Source organism: Ambystoma mexicanum, chromosome 1p (genome assembly GCF_040938575.1).
Source record: "Ambystoma mexicanum isolate Mex_15411 chromosome 1p, UKY_AmexF1_1, whole genome shotgun sequence".
In the NCBI taxonomy this organism is placed as follows: domain Eukaryota; kingdom Metazoa; phylum Chordata; class Amphibia; order Caudata; family Ambystomatidae; genus Ambystoma; species Ambystoma mexicanum.
This window is the reverse complement of record NC_090921.1, coordinates 144561845-144576794: the sequence shown is the minus strand read 5'-3', so window position 1 is coordinate 144576794 and position 14950 is coordinate 144561845. Positions and strand designations below refer to the sequence as shown.

The 14950-nt window shown below is 43.5% G+C and overlaps 1 protein-coding gene across 1 annotated transcript in view; it reads right to left on the bottom strand.

Moving 5' to 3' along the window:
* The window catches only part of SHBG (sex hormone binding globulin), a 78710-nt gene that overhangs the window by 44572 nt on the left and 19188 nt on the right, over positions 1-14950 (bottom strand). The window lies entirely within an intron of this gene.

The window sequence follows — 14950 nt, the reverse complement described above, 5'->3', positions numbered from 1 at the left end:
AAAAAGCATGGGGGAGTTGCAACAGTGAGATCTGACCGAATCAACATAATGACTGGCAGTGGCTAAAGATTAATTGATAAGCAAATGAATACACTTAAACAACAGTACATTCAAATTAACATTCCAATACAGGCCGGATTCATAGAAAAACATGCATCTCGTGGTCAGAATTTAGTCCACAAGTGGTACATCGCAGTAGACAGATGAGTTTAGCTTCCATCTGCCGCAATTTCAATTGAAGATTCCCGCCCCTTTTCCGCTTATGCGCTCTCATTAATCCAATGAAGCGCAAATCAGAGGTTAAATCCAATTGATGTTCAGCCTGCCAGTGAACTGCTAGAGGGGATTTTGGTTCACACATCCAGAGACTGGTCAAGTGTTCTCTATTACGGATTCTGAGTTGACTTATGGTACTTCCTACATAAAGTTTGCCACAAACACATATGATGGCATACACCACGTGGGTTGTTTTACAGTTGATGAAATCTCGTATAACCACTTGAGATCCAAACTTGTCTGTAAAAGTTTGACATTTGGGTTGGGCCCAAGGACACTGATTGCAGTTTCCACACTTGTGAAAACCAGCCGGTTGTCGTAGCCAAAAGGGGTTGGCCACTTTATTTTCAAAAAATGACAGACTAACCTGTGATTTGATAGTAGGTGATCTCAAAAAAGTGAATTTAGATTTAGATGTCAAAAAAGGTTCAAGGTCTTTGTCGAGTCTCAGGATGTGCCAATGTTTAGCAACCATTTTATACAGCATAGAGGAGTCTGTCGTGAATGGGGTAACAAGAGAGATGTATTGTGGGGAATTTTTAGATTTTGGCACCTTGTTCACGAGGTCAAGCTGAGTGACATTAGTAAATTTAGCGTATGGTTCATCGATGACTATGTTTTTGTAGCCTCTGTTCAAAAAGCGCTGGTTAATAATATTACATTCCATGTCATAGTCTATAGGACGCGTGCAGTTACGCCTTGCCCTATGAAATTCTACTGTTGGAATATTGTTAATAGTCGTACGCTGGTGATTGCTTTGTGCTGCTAACATAGAATTGACCTCAGTAGGCTTCCTGTAAGTACTGGTCAGAAGTTGTTGACCTTCTACAAAGATATGTAAATCCAAAAAGACAATTTGTTTGGAATCACATGTACTAGTTAAGCTGATCCCAAATGAGTTAGTGTTGGCAAAAGTGAGAAAGTCATTAAAAGCATCTTCAGTGCCTTTCTAAATCAGAAAGATGTCATCTATGAAGCGTCGCCAAGTGATGATATAGGCAGCAAACTGGGTTTGGTTCAAGATATGGGTTTCTTCATAGTATGCCATAAAGAGATTGGCCAGTGAGGGAGCAAATTTGGCCCCCATTGCCACCCCTTTCAATTGGAGATAAAATTGATCATTAAAAATGAAGACATTGTTAGCTAGAACAAATTGTAGAAATTGCTTTAGCATAAGGACATGTTCAAGAAATGATGCCGAGCTATTTCTAAAGACATAGTCGAGTGTGAGCAAAGCTAAATCCTGATTAATGTTAGTATACAAGGCGACAACGTCAATGGTGACTAACAAATAGTCTGATTGCCATGTGATGGCAAGAATGTCTTGGAGAATATGAGTACTGCCTGTGATGTAAGAATTAATTTGGACTACAAACCGTTTGAGTGCCTCATCCAAATATTTTGATAGGTCTTCTGTAGCCCAGTTGATTCCGCTCATTATTGGCCTGACTTCAGGCAAGACCTCAAAAGATTTATGAATCTTTGGCAAAAAATACATTGTAGGTAAGGTGGGATCTTTGATCAGTAAAAATTCCTTTTCCTCATCAGTCAGATAACCTTTGGTGTACCTGCAATCAATTAGGTCAGTTAGATCCGATACAACCCGTTTGCTAGGATTGGATTTAAGTACCAGGTAACACCCGTAACACCCGGGGGTATTAAGGTGTTTGAGGCCCATAGTAATATAATCACAAGTATTAAGTATGACAATATTGCCCCCGTTATCTGCCTCTTTGATCACAGTGTTGGTGTCATTGGCTAATTCTCTTAGAGCAATTTTTTGATTGTTAGTAAGATTGGATTTTCAATAAGGTTTAGAGCGCCTGTCTAGATATTGATGAATGTCTCGAGTTATTGCTTGATTGAAAGTCTCAATGATGTTGTCACCAGTAAATTGTGGAGTGAATTTTCATTTCGATTTTAGTTCCCTAAGATCCAAATGAAGTGGATTGATTCCCAAATCATGAAAGACATTTGAAAGGTCACTGCTGGCCCCTTGATCCAAGGAAACCAAAGTTTCAATGGCTCTCAGATCTCCAATACTGAGAGTGCTCGGGGGCTCCAGTTTGGGCTTGGGAGTATACATAGTAACCTGTGTAGCAAAGAACTTTTTGAGCTTGAGTTTTCTCAGACATTTGTACAAATCTACTCGGACGTTAACAAAATTGGTACAAACACTGGGTGAGAATGATAAACCTTTATTAAGGGCAGTCATTTCATGAGCAGGTAGAGTGCGTTTGGAAAGGTTAATTACTAGATCAGCATCAGTTATTGTCCCAAATGTTTTTTGAAGCAAGTTAAGATACCCGGACGGGCCTGGTCTTCGTCCGAACTGCCGCTTCCAATGCCGCTTGCTCCCCTCCTACCCCTGGTATGTTGGGTAAAGTTGGAGTAAATACGGTGGAATATGGTGGAAATTTTGAGAGACTATCGAAAAAAGAAATTAATAAATACTGGGAGCAGGCTTCCCTAACCAATCACCTTGAGAATAATCTTATCCCCAGAGGTTTACGTAATTTGACTTTCCCCAATTTTGACAATGAGGAACAGTGGGTTGATAACCTCAATCAGAGCTCTAAAAACATGTTAGAGTTACTCATTGTTCATGCTACTAGAAAGCATAAAAGAGTACTTGCTCAAATCCAGGAACTCAAAGAAGAAATCTCTAAAATGCCCAATGCTGAAGGAACTAAACAAAAGAATTTTGAAAAGATGCACGAAATTCTAGTCGAGTAGCAAGATAAGATTAAACTGCGAAAATGCAGAAAGTTTTTCCGGGATGATAAAGATTATCGTCAGGACAGAGTTTACACATTTCAATCCAAATATGATAACATCAACATTGGTTCTAAGCCTACTTCTGCTAATACTTCAGCTAATACGACTGCCGCTAGTTCAGATCCTGATTTTGAAACTGAACCCAGTGAATCACAGACAAATGAAAGACCAATTCCTGAAATAACCAACCAAAAAGGAATTTTTTCATTAGGAGAAATCAGATGTTACAAGAAGGGAAACGGCAGATTTGCCAATACCAAACAAATTCGCTTCACCAAAACTCCCACCGTATTTACTCCAAGTTTACCCAACATACCAGGGGTGGGAGGCGGGGAAGGCGGCCGCGGATGCAGCAGTTCGGACGAAGACCAGGCCCGTCCGGGTATCTTAACTCGCTCCAAAAAATGTTTGGGACAATAACTGATGCTGATCTAGTAATTAACCTTTCCAAACGCACTCTACCTGCTCATGAAATGACTGCCCTTAATAAAGGTTTATCATTCTCACCCAGTGTTTGTACCAATTTTGTTAACTTCCAAGTAGATTTGTACACACTTCTGAGAAAACTCAAGCTAAAAATGGTCTTTGCTACACAGGTCACTATGTATACTCCCAAGCCCAAACTGGATCCCCCGAGCACTCTCAGTATTGGAGATCTGAGAGCCATTGAAACTTTGGTTTCCTTGGATCAAGAGGCCAGCAGTGACCTTTCAAATGTCTTTCATGATTTGGGAATCAATCCACTTCATTTGTATCTTAGGGAACTAAAATCGAAATCAAAATTCACTCCACAATTTACTGGTGACAACGTCATTGAGACTTTCATTCAAGCAATAACTCGAGACATTCATCAATATCTAGACAGGCGCTCTAAACCTTATTGAAAATCCAATCTTACTAACAATCAAAAAATTGCTCTAAGAGAATTAGCCAATGACACCAACATTGTGATCAAAGAGGCAGATAACGGGGGCAATATTGTCATACTTAATACTTGTGATTATATTACTATGGGCCTCAAACACCTTAATACCCCCGGGTGTTACGGGTGTTACCTGGTACTTAAATCCAATCCTAGCAAACGGGTTGTATCGGATCTAACTGACCTAATTGATTGCAGGTACACCAAAGGTTCTCTGGCTGATGAGGAAAAGGAATTTTTACTGATCAAAGATCCCACCTTACCTACAATGTATTTTTTGCTGCCAAAGATTCATAAATCTTTTGAGGTCTTGCCTGAAGTCATGCCAATAATGAGCAGAATCAACTGGGCTACAGAAGGCCTATCAAAATATTTGGATGAGGCACTCAAACCGTTTGTAGTCCAAATGAATTCTTACATCAGAGACAGTACTCATATTCTCCAAGACGTTCTTGCCATCACATGGCAATCAGACTATTTGTTAGTCATCATTGACGTTGTCGCCTTGTATACTCACATTAATCATGATTTAGCTTTGCTCACACTCGACTATGTCTTTAGAAATAACTCGGCATCATTTCCTGAACATGTCCTTATGTTAAAGCAATTTCTACAATTTGTTCTAGCTAACAATGTCTTCATTTTTAATGATCAATTTTATCTCCAATTGAAAGGGGTGGCCATGGGGGCCGAATTTGCTCCCTCACTGGCCAATCTCTTTGTGGCATACTATGAAGAAACCCATATATTGAACCAAACCCAGTTTTCTGCCAATATCATCACTTGGCGACGCTTCATAGATGACACCTTTCTGATTTGGAAAGGCACTGAAGATGCTTTTAATGACTTTCTCACTTTTGCCAACACTAACTCATTTGGGATCAGCTTAACTAGTACATGTGATTCCAAACAAATTGACTTTTTGGATTTACATATCTTTGTAGAAGGTCAACAACTTCTGACCAGTACTCACAGGAATCCTACTGAGGTCAATTCTATGTTAGCAGCACAAAGCAATCACCAGCGTATGACTATTAACAATATTCCAACAGGAGAATTTCATAGGGCAAGGCGTAACTGCACGCGTCCTATAGACTATGACATGGAATGTAATATTATTAACCAGCGCTTTTTGAACAGAGGCTACAAAAACATAGTCATAAATGAAGCATACGCTAAATTTACTAATGTCACTCAGCTTGACATCGTGGACAAGGTGCCAAAATCTAAAGATTCCCTACAATACATCTCTCTGGTTACCCCATTCACGACAGACTCCTCTATGCTGTATAAAATGGTTGCTAAACATTGCCATATTCTGAGACTCGACAAAGACCTTGAACCTTTTTTGACACCTAAACCTAAATTCACTTTTTTGAGATTACCTACTATCAAATCACAGGTTAGTCCGTCATTTTTTGAGAATAAAGTGGCCAACCCCTTTTGGCTACGACAACCGGCTGGTTTTCACGAGTGTGGAAACTGCAATCAGTGTCCTGGGGCCCATCCCAAATGTCAAACCTTTACAGACAAGTTTGGATCTCAAGTGGTTATACGAGATTTCATCAACTGTAAAACAACCCACGTGGTGTATGCCATCATATGTGTTTGTGGCAAACTTTATGTAGGAAGTACCATACATCAACTCAGAATCCGTATTAGAGAACACTTGACCAGTGTCCGGATGTGTGAACCAAAATCCCCTCTAGCCGTTCACTGGGAGGCTGAACATCAATTGGATTTAACCTCTGATTTGCGCTTCATTGGATTAATGAGAGCGCATAAGCGGAAAAGGGGCGGGAATCTTCAATTGAAATTGCGGCAGATGGAAGCTAAACTCATCTGTCTACTGCGTTGTACCACTCGTGGACTAAATTCTGACCACGAGATGCATGTTTTTCTATGAATCCGGCCTGTATTGGAATGTTAATTTGAATGTACTGTTGTTTAAGTGTATTAATTTGCTTATCAATTAATCTTTAGCCCCTGCCAGTCATTATGTTGATGCGGTCAGATCTCACTGTTGCAACTCCCCTGTGCTTTTTCACTCGCCAGCACTCCTCTGCAATTACTGCCAACTCACATGGTTTGATTAACTTACATAACTTTGTCGACATTGGATCGTTTCTCCTATCTGTCAATTCACTGATTATCTGTGCTAATAATTAATTGCATCCGACTTCCAGTCATTCATGATAATTACGCGGTTACCGTGAACACGTTTGCAGTACCTTGATCCCTTGTTGACATCACTCCCCATCTCTGCGATTTTGTTTGATTTTCTGTTGTGTTCTGTATACTTTCTGACATTGATTTCCTTTCAAACATGATGCGTTCAAAGACTTTAACTTTGCATGATGCATTGAATATGTGTTTTAGTATCCAATTATGAGACAATTAGTCATATGAACGTGGCGATCGTGATCACGCACACAGTACCTCGGCGTAATTTTAGGTCCTTTGTTGACAGTAGACGTCATCTTTGCGACCCGTTTGAATTTTGCTTCTGCCGACGTCACAATGTTGACAATGTACATCACTCACGCGATGTAATTCGCTCGCGCTACCGCCATCGTCACTTCCGTGGCGTACATGGCGGCTATCAGTATTTTAGAGCAACCCAGGTAAGCATCTACTGGATTTGTCTTATTTAATTTGCTCCATACTCGATTTACGGAGTGAGTTTAAATTCTTTTTCCTTCTTGCTCATGAGACAGCTTTTGGTGCCAGGGGGTTGGGACGGCTGTGAGAGGGCACTGGCATTGTAAATGATTAAATGTCAGTGTCGGCAGGTCAATATTTTTGGTACCGGGGCATTAGCATCTTAAACAAATTAGCATAAGCGACTAAATGTAGCAAGAGAGTCCTAAGTGATGTCGGCAAAATCGGGTGTGCCACCGTAGAATTTTTTTAGTAGTATGTATTTTACACCATCGTTTTTGAGAAAAATGGTTTAAAGGTCATATAATCTACAATTGGTTCTCTAGGGCAATGCATGACAAGATCTAGTAGATGGGACACCAAAGCTTTTGACAACATTTTCATGATGCCTGAGTTCATAACTTATGCCAGCCCTTCCATTATAAGTCATTTTCATACAGCTGACCCATGCTATATCCCAGCATTGCCAATGTAAATCATTTCATGAAGCTGAGCCCTTAATTAATTGCAGCATTCCTAGTGTAAAGTGCTTTGATTTTTTTGGCCACGATTTATGCCATTATGGCAACTATAAATCACTTGTATGAAGATGCAATCTAGGGTTGTGTGGTCACTGCAAATCCCATTTGTGAAGCTGCGTCCACAACCTATGCTAGTATGGTCACTATAAATCATTTTGATGAACCTGCAGCCACAATCTATTGAAACATTCCTGATTTAGAACATTGGATTATGTTTCACAAACACTATAAACCAGAAGGAACAAGTTACTTACCTGTAACTGTTGTTCTCCAACATGGGTCTGGCATGGATTCACATGCTCATGAATATTCCCCGCGTCAGGCTGGGAATCCTCGGTAAAAGAAAAAATCTCTTTCAGTTTAGTTTCTGAACTGTCTTTCTCCTAATAACCAATCACTGGTCTCTGGGTCATATTGCCCCCAGCCAATGACTGCCCTCTACCTAAGGCCCTCCCCTCTGGCAGCCATCTCAAATTTGGTAGCAGGACCAAGAGAAGAGCTGCAGAGGGGTAGGCGGGGTTCGCATGTGAATCCATGCCAGACCCATGCTGGAGAACAACAGTTACAGGTAAGTAACTTGTTCCTTCTGCAGCATGGGGGCTGGCATGAATTCACATGCTCAAAAATAAAAGAATACATAGCAGTACACACATGCACAACCACGGGAGGTGGCAAGGCTCAACATTAAGCATTTCTTACCTCCTCAACAGGCTCACCTTCAAGCGAACAGGTTGCGCAGCACTGCTTGGCCGACTCTGGACTCCTCCCTGGAATCCCGGTTAATGCAGTACAATTTCGTGCGTCGACCTCCACGTAGCAGCCCTGCAGATGTCCAGCAGGGGCACACCAGACAGGAACGCCGTAGATCGCTTTGGTTGAATGGGCTCTCGGACAGCCAGGCAACGGTCGGTTTGCCAACCGGTGACAGTACGTGATGCATTCCGGAGAGCCACCTGGAAATGGAGGCCTTGGAGAGGGCCTTCCCTTGGTTCACACGACGAAAGTTCACAAACAGCTGTGACGTCTTCCGAAAACTCTTTGTGCGGTCTACGTAGAAGTTCAGCGCTCTAGCCACATCCAGCGAGTGCAAAGTCCTCTCAACCGGCAACGAAGGCAACGGGAAGAAAACAGGTAACACCAAGGGCTCGTTGAGATGGAAGCATGATGGCACCTTGGGCATGAAGGAGGGTGCATCCTCAGCACGACCCTCGTCGCATGGAAAGTCAAGTACGGAGTCTTACAGGAGAGGGCCTGGATCTCTCCCACTCGTGGTGCGGAGGTGATGGCCACCAGGAACGCCATCTTCCACAATAGGAATTTTAGAGGTGCCGAATGCAGAGGCTCGAACAGAGGAGCCATGAGCCTTGACAGCACCACATTGAGCTCCCACGCGGCTACCGAATCGCTCAACGGAATGTCTCGTTGAGGGCAATCTTGTCCTCAAAGCTTCCACTGCTTGCATCCAACAGGTGTCGAGGAACTCCTGCAGCAGCCACATCCGCAGCCTGCACAGCCGAACGAGGTAGATGCATGACGACATCATGCCGAGCAGGGACTTGATGGACCTCACCCTGGCAACCTTCATGGTCAACAGCCATTGTACCTTGCCCAGGATGGCTTTGGGCCACCGTGTTGAGTCTGGCTCCCAGGAACTGAGCATCCTGTGATGGCTCCAAGCAGGACTTCGCATAGTTTATCGAGAACCCCAGTTCCGTGAGCAGGCGGACTGTCCTCGCTGTGTGTTCGACGGCGAGTTCCTTTGACTTCACTCGGATAAGCCAATCTTCCAGATAGGGATAGACGTGGAGACCCTGTAGGCGCATCCGCGCCGCCACCGGTGCCAGGCACTTGGTGAAGACCTTTGGGGCCGACTTCAAACTGAAGAGAAGGGACTTGAATTGGTAGTGCCGCCCTTGGACCATGAAGTGCAGAAACTTTCGATGCCCCTTGAGAATGGGGATGTGGAAACAGGCATTCTCCAAATCCAACGACGACAGAAAGTCGCCTTACTCTAGCTGTTATGTTATTTTGCATTTATATAGCGCCTTATATACCATTGGTATGGTCTGAAGGCGCTGGAAGGTTGAACGCCCTTGGGAACAAAAGTTCAAGTCAGTAGAGAGAGTAGAGAGAGTCAAAGGTGCATGTGAGCACCGGATATGTGTGCAGCTGGTGTTGCATTTGTGTAATATCTGCTTCTTAGCGGTAGGTGTGGTGGTTGAGAGATCACGAGTATGTGTCCGTTCTGGCAGGATTTATCCAGACCGATTGTGGCTGTGTTAGGCCTGAGGAGAACGCCTGGCTGGGGGATGTGTAACCAGCAGTGTTTAGTTAGAGTGATGTGGAGTATGTGGCAGATGTTGGTATGAGAACAGCTATACCGAATGGTGTCATAGTATCTTACATGCTCTTTCAAATGTTCCATGCACTCCAAACCATTCCATGTAAGTCGCGCAGTTCTATGCACTCCAGTCCACTCAACACACTCCAGTCCACTCCACACACTCCAGTCCGTTCTATGTACTCCGATCTGTTCTGTGTATTTCTTAGTTGTTTTATGCACTCCATCCACGTATTTCACTCGTTCCATCCACATACATCACCCGTTCCATCCACATATGTCGTCCATTCCATCCACATACGTCGCCCATTCCGTCCACATACTTCGCCCATTCCACCCGCTCTACGCACTCACCCACTCTACGCTCTCATCCGCTCTACGCACGTACCTGCTCTATGCACTCATCCGCTTTTGCGCCCTGCTCTGTTCTCACGCACCCCACCGCTCTTACGCACTCATTAGCTCTTATGCACTTGTCTGCTCCATACACTCGTCCGTTCTACCCACTAGTCTGTTCTACACGTTCATCCACTCTACACACTCCTCTGTTCTTACACATTACTTCTGCTCTGCACACCCTTCACGCTCTGGGCACCCATCACGCTCTGCGCACCCATCACGCTCTATGGACTCATCCGTTCCCCAGACTCATCCGCTCTATGCACTCGTTCTTTATTTATGGTAATTTATGGTAACTTTACTCGAGTCCTGTGGTCACTGATTGAACAACTCACTACCATGAAACTACGACAACTAGTAAAAGGGGCAAAACACTCGGCAGGACACACCCTGGACGCAATTCTCGCCAAGGAAAAGCTCATCACCATGGCACCGTAGATACAAATACTGTGGAGCGACCATCTCATCATCCCATTTGTGATCACTCTGCCTTTTCAAGTCTGCATCCAACCCCCTAAAATCACAACCACTACAAAAAGAAACTGGAAAGACGTCAAAAGAAAGCAACCTATTCAAACAACTGGTGTTAACCAAACCCTCAACTACAGAACTAGAGCTAGCTGACCTACACAGGAAAGCAGAGCTATTACACAAATGGATTGCAGATACGATTGACAAGATCGCCCAGAAAAACCATTCACCCCATCAAAAAAAAGAGCAATGGCAAAACGGTTCACCCCACTTTTAAGCACCATGAAAAAGGAAAACAAAAAGATGGAACTGGAATGGAGGAAAGGATACAAAAAAAACACTGTTCCAGAAACAAATCCGCGCAAGCAAGAAGGAAATTCAAAAGGCGAAGAGAAGGCATTATGATAACAGAATCACCAATGCCACCAACTCACAAAAAGCAATGTTTATCATCATTAAAGAAATGAGAAACCCACCAGGCTATGACAACAACACAACCCCCTCAGAGAAATTATGCAACGACCTGGTAGACCACTTAAAAAAAAAAAATCAATGACATCCCACAAACTATTCAACAGAGACCAACCAACCACAACATACAACCAAACAAACCGAACTCAGAACCACAGCACAAACTCAAAAACGTTCCTGAAATATCAGCAGAGTTATTTGCAATTCTGGTAAAACACAGCCAGAAAGCTGGTTCACCCATGGATCCATGTCCCCCGAACATCTACAAATCAATCCTCGCACAAGGAACGCCAGCAGAATATTACAGAAACCTTCTAAACCTATCACTAGCAACAGGAACTGTACCGAGAACCTTCAAATCAAAATATATCAAACCACTTCTGAAAAACACAAGTGGCGACGTAGAAGACCTCTCCAACTACAGACCGATCTCAAATATTCCCTACCCGGCAAAATTCCTGGAAACCTATGTATACAAACTCACCCAAGAACACGTAGAAAACCACCACCTGCTAGACCAAGCTCAAGTCGGCTTCAGACCCGCAAGATGAACGGAAACAGCACTACTATCCATCTGGGACGACCTAAATACTAACGCAGACTCAAACACAACCTCAGTCCTTATCCTACTCGACTTCTCTGCAGCCTGCGACAGTTAGCCATGACACCTTAACCAAAAGACTAGAAGATATAGGCATAACAGACAGCACTACGCTGGAATAAATCATTCCTAGCAGACAGAACAGAAACCATATGGATTAAACCCTTCAAATCCACCCCATGAGTTAACGACTGTGGAGTGCCACAAGGATCCTCACTATCACCACTGTACTTCTACCAGACCCCAGTTATCAGAATCTTCAAAAAATACAACATTACATGCTACAACCATGCAGATGATACTCAAATCATCTACAAAATCAAAGACACCCAAGCCGATTATTCAACCCTAATCGACTGTCTAAAAGAAGTCTTCAATTGGATGAATGCCAACAACCTGAAAATCAACCCATGAAAAACAGAAATCATGATCATATCCAAAGACCAAGAGAACGAAACCGCCATCCCGTGGCCAACGGAAACGGGAACCGCACCATCACCATCTAAGGTAGTTAAAAATCTGGGAGCCCTGATGGACAACACCCTAACCTTGGAAACACAAATAAATGCAACATTCAAGAAATGTTTCTTCCTCCTCCACACAGCGAGAAGAATCCTACCTTTTCTCTCCTTCACGCACAAAACACTCACTATCGTCGCCCTCATGTCATGAATCGACTATGCAAACAGCCTCTACCTCGGAATACCAGAATACCTCCAGAAGAAACTACAACAGATCCAAAATACAGCAGCCAGACTACTCCTCAAACTATCCAGAAGGGAACACATCACTCCTGCCCTAAAAACACTACACTGGCTCCCATTAAAACATTGCATCACCTTCAAAACAATGTGCATAACGCACAGGGCAATCTGTGGACAAGGAGCAGAATTCCTACAAAAGAAAATAACAATGTACAAGCCAACGAGACTCCTTAGGTTAAGCAACGAAATCCGCCTGGAACTAAAACCAGGCCTTAAGAAAGAACTTGAAGGCACCTCCTACCACTTAGCCGCAAAAACCTGAAACATCCCAAAAGAAATAAACACCAAGATCACCTAAAATTCAGAAAATTACTAAAAACCTCACAGACTCAAACTGAAAACCAAAAGCAGAAAGAAAAGAATGACTAAACCAGAAAGGACACTGACAAGCTCCCAGAACTGACTAAGGAGCACCAACAGCACCTGGACGGCTGATGCCGGGTAGAGTGGAACACAGGTGACACCATGGAGACTGAATCAACAACCCCAGCCAATCCCATCTAACATCTTCACTCGCCCCTTAGTTACTACCAGATACCACACTGATGTAGAATTGTGGGGATATTGCCAATCACCACACTGAGTTGCGGACACTGGCAGGTGCACTAGCCATATAAATGGGAAAGGAGGACAGGTGGGCTTGTGAGGAAGGCTGGTGGAAGTGGGAGCTAGATGTGAACGGGACCTTAATTGCTGGACGGGCCCAGATCAGGACAGAGGCGCAGGGAGCCCCCGCACACCATCTGAAGAGATTACACAAGCCCAACACGTCAACTCAGGAGAGAGATGCCAACTAACCAATTCCACTAACAATTTCCCCCTCTGCTTACACCTCTCTAACTCCAAACCAAACACAATCACAAACCTACAGCACAACAAACCGCACAAACTTCACTAAACTGCAACAACAAAACAAAAACACAGACTTGCACAACAGTACACGACAACTACCGGCTGCAAACGCCCCAGGCCCAGCCAACGGACCCACCGGGCTGAGGCCGCCAACAGGACATTACTGCTCTCTTGTACTTTTCCAGCTTCCTCCCACTAACTCACCCTCCCTTCCTCTTTTAGAGCCGCCAGAGCACCTGGGTACCACTCCGGTGGTGATAGTGCATGGCACAAATGTCCTTTAACATTAACGTCTAGGCAGCTAGGATTCCCCAAACTTTTATTTGGCTCTCAAAGTTGTGTGTTCTGACAGCTGCTCAGGTTTAACTTTGTGGGGTGGCTAACAGCTAAAGGACACAATGAGCGATTGTCCACACACTATAATTTTGTTTAAAGAAAAATAAAATCTTTATACAGAAAAAAAGACAAGAGATAAGGCACTAACAGGTAAAAAAGCTTTACAAGACAAATATGCAGTACTGTACCTAGTAAGTAGTAAGTTTTCAAAATAGTCTTTCCTAGAAGAGAACGGTACCCAGTTTTGTACATTTTAGCAAGCTTTTTGCTGAAAAGTTAACCTTCAAGAAAATGTCCAAAGGAGCAGTTTCTGGAGTTGGTACAAGAGAAGGACCCCCAAGATGGAGGCCTGGACAGAGGATTCCCCAGCACCGCCAAAGAGTCAGGAAAGCAATACCCTATGTCCTAGAAGAGGTTCTGCGGTTACTGTCCACATTGTTTGGCGATCACCAAGGGCTCGAGCTAGGACACACCAATGCATGAGGGACCCCAAGACCCATCGGAAGAACAATTTTGGTAATTTCCATGGTCAAAGATGCAAGTAAGAAAAGCTGAAAGGCAGCTAGTCTGTTGGTGTTCCTCAGTCATCCTCAGGCTCAGCATTCGGCTTCTGAAGACTTTGTCCGCTTAAGAAGACCATAGGGTAAGAGGATTCTTCAAGCTATGCTCATGGAGTCTCTTGGGCAGAATTTCATGCAGTACCCTCTGGCACCACCACATACAATTAGGACTACATGTGTAAGCAAAACCAACCTTTGGTATAAGTCTGTACTACACAGTTTGTGGTAGCGAGCTGAGCAGCCAGGCTTATCTCAAGAGGGAATGTGAGCAGTAAAAGGATGTTACACAGAGGTCTTACAATCACAGTGGTTCAAGTAGAACCAGGTTCTTGGTTAAACACTTCTTAATTTATTTCAGTCATTTAGCAAACATTCACTAGAAGGAGGCAATGTATTATACGTTTAAGTAAATTAGGTTCCCCTGAAATAGGAGCAAAATGGCATTTCAGTTACTTTCAACAGGAGTAAAAAGGCACAAGTTAGCAAAATAGATCACAAATACTTTCTTAGGCAGTGCAAATAGTGTTAGTTCACTAGAGGACTCGATTCAGTTCAATAGGCCTAGGCCAAAGTCAATGTACTAGTGTCTTGGATAGGAAAGAGGAGTTCTTGAAGTAAACGGTAAAGTCTTTTCCAAGGTTCTTAGAAGTAGTTTGTACGAAAAAGAATCATATGTTGGGTACAAGCTGATTAGGCCTGTGAGTTGGGAACGTTCCATGAACTTTCACAGCGAGAGGTAAGTTCTCTCAATCGCGTTGGCAAAGTACCTTAACATGAAGAACAAGATGCAGCTGAAGATGTTGGTTCCTGGCAGTTCCTGCAGATCTCACTGTTGCTGAGCCTCAATCGTGGGGACAAGAAGAAGGATGTTGGGGGACTCCTGCACGGCATTGTCGGAAAACACTGAGAAAATGGAGTCACTTCAGTTCCAGTAGCTGTAATTCAAGCACACAAGCTGGTGTCCCTCTCCCTGGTTAATCCTAACCAGCTTTGAGAA